Below are 2,708 nucleotides of genomic sequence, written 5' to 3'. Positions count from 1 at the left end.
TTTTAATCATACAAATGAACAAAAGCAATTCTTCACTAGACGTAACGAATGAATAAATGATCAAGGTTTTAATGTGTTTCATGAATAAATATATATATATATATATATATATATATATATATATATATATATATATATATATATATATATATATATATATATATAATATAATATAATATAATATATTATAATACTTGTGAACCAGAATATGTTTGAGCAGCAGCGATCGTGCCATTGGCCGAAGTGCAACAATTCAAATAATTTAAAGGGCCTGCTCGGGTATATAAGAGAGGCTGGGAGACTGGGGCCGGTGGTGGGTGATGGGTGATGAGTGATGGTGTGGTGTGGTGTGGTGTTGTTAAGAGTTGATTTACGGCCAGCCAGCCAGCTGCAGCCAAGGCAGGGCAGGGCAAGGCAAGGCAAGGCAAGGCAAGGCAAGGCAATAACAGGACAGGACAGCCAAGGCAAGGCAAGGCAAGGCAAGGCAAGGCAAGCAGGCGGGCGGGCGGGCGGGCGGGCGGGCGGGCAGCCAGCCAGCCAGCCAGCCAGCCAGCCAGCCAGCCAGCCAGCCAGGCAGGCAGGCAGGCAGGCAGGCAGGCAGGCAGGCAGCCAGGCAGCCAGCCAGTCAGCCAACCAGCCAGCCAGCCAGCCAGCCAGCCACTCCCACTTTGTATTTATATGCATTCAATTTATATTCAAACATTATATATGTTAAGGGCCTAGTTTTAGTGTTTATTTTAAAAATGACAAACATCGAGTCGTTTTACCAGTCCTTTAGCGTTAACGGTGATGCATTTTAAAACTGAACAGAAATCACCTTTTCTGGATATATCAAATATCGAATCCGCTTAATGTGCCTACAATTCAATCATTCAAAAAATACATAATTTACATCATGCCTTTTCATAGAACAGACAATAAGATTTGAGACAATAAGAACTTTAGTTTTATAACTAAAGTTGCACAATTATACCAACTCTATGGTGGCTGGGTGGTAAGGTGTGTGGCTGGTGTTTTGGAAGTCGCGAGTTCAAACGACCCAATGGGAGTACTTTTTTTTTTTTTTTTATGCCATACAATCTTCCTAGTACTATTATGTAGGTGTGTGTGTGTGTGTTTTTATTCATTCTTTGGTTTTATAGATGACATACATATTGACTCCTTTTACCGGTCCTTAATTAGGCTCTGGGGAAGCAATGGTGGTGGTGGTGGTGGTGGTGCATTTAAAACTAAACCAAAAATCACCAGTTCTGGACGCGTCAAATATCATATCCGCTTAATGTGTCTACAACCTAATTACTTAAAACTACACTATTTAATTCATTCATATCACGTGCATATTGGTCATTATGCTCATACAACCGACATAACAATTTATTTTCATTATTAGAATCATACATTTCATCAAGTAATACAGATACAAAGAGATTTTCTTTCTGAGAAGACCGTTAGTATTGGCTGGCTGGCAGGCAGGCAGGCAGGCATTTGAGGGTTATTATTTCGCCTGTTGATTGGGGGGAGGGTTGATGTGTTAGGGGGTTTTCGGTTAGGTGTGGTGGTGGTGATTGGTGGTGATTGGTGGTGGTGGTGATTGGTGGTGATTGGTGGTGAGTAGTGGTGGTGGTGGTGGTGGTGGTGGTAGTAGGTGGGAGGGGGGGGGGGGAAGGGGAATGATGGTCTGTGGATTCCTTCTCCGTACCCCTTACATATAAGCAAAAACATGCCTTCCTGTGGGTATAGAAACATTAACACAAATTATATCAGTAACTGATATTGTAGCCTTTTAAACAGAAAAGATTTGTACATACAAATACTTTTAAATTATCATTTATTTGTGGAAATGGCATTTACGTCATTAAATTGATACCTCAGCATCAAGTGTCCTGCAGTGGTCCAGTGGTAAAGTGTATATAAGTGATGCGTATTCTTGGAGTTGCGAGTTCAAACCCGGATTAAGCTATATATATATATATATATATATATATATATATATATATATATATATATATATATATATACAACATGTTTTGTTTTGGTTGTTTGTTTTTGTATAAAGCCTCACACACTATATTAAGCGAGTTTGTTTTAAACATGACATACATATTAATTCATTTTACCAGGCCTTATTCCACACAACTCCGTGAATTTCCCGTGGAGCCAGCCAGCCAGCCAGCCATTCAAACAAAAACAAACGAAACAAAACAAAACAAAACAAAAAACATTATTGCCAACAGCATTTGGTGTTCCCAGGCGGTCACCCATCCAAGTACTAACCAAACCCAACGTTGCTTAACTTCGCTGATCGGACGAGAAGCGGTGTTCTCAACGTGGTATGGCCGTTGGCATGAGACTGCCTACACATTGTGGCTAATAACCAACTCTTTTTAGTCATCACGGCAGGATACGGACCTTCTTGTGGTGTCTTAATGGTAATTGTATCCTAACATATTTTTGTCTCCTTGGCATGGATATTTAACATCGTTTATTCAGTCTTGGGTTTATGTTCTTTCGCCATTTACAGACATTTTACATCTACCTACTTCCTCAGCCTACCCTGCCAATTTCTAATGAATTTGTGGATTTTCTTTTGTAATACATACATGTGTGTGCTCATCTGCTCTTCAGTTTTTATGATATTTGTCTCATCTGTCCTGCTTTATGATACTTTTACAAAGAACATGAACAAATGCTTCTATTTTAGAGAAGAT

The 2,708-nt window shown here is 39.7% G+C and overlaps 1 non-coding gene across 1 annotated transcript; it reads right to left on the bottom strand.

Annotated features, from left to right (window-relative positions):
- Positions 1-2,225: 2,225 nt before the first annotated feature.
- LOC138360341 (5S ribosomal RNA) lies at positions 2,226-2,344 on the bottom strand. Its single transcript, XR_011226291.1, has one exon. It is a non-coding gene; the product is annotated as a 5S ribosomal RNA (ribosomal RNA).
- Positions 2,345-2,708: the final 364 nt, after the last annotated feature.

Source organism: Procambarus clarkii, unplaced genomic scaffold (assembly GCF_040958095.1).
Source record: "Procambarus clarkii isolate CNS0578487 unplaced genomic scaffold, FALCON_Pclarkii_2.0 HiC_scaffold_109, whole genome shotgun sequence".
Classification (NCBI taxonomy): domain Eukaryota; kingdom Metazoa; phylum Arthropoda; class Malacostraca; order Decapoda; family Cambaridae; genus Procambarus; species Procambarus clarkii.
The sequence above is the reverse complement of the archived record's forward strand: the minus strand, read 5'-3'. Positions and strand labels throughout refer to the sequence as shown.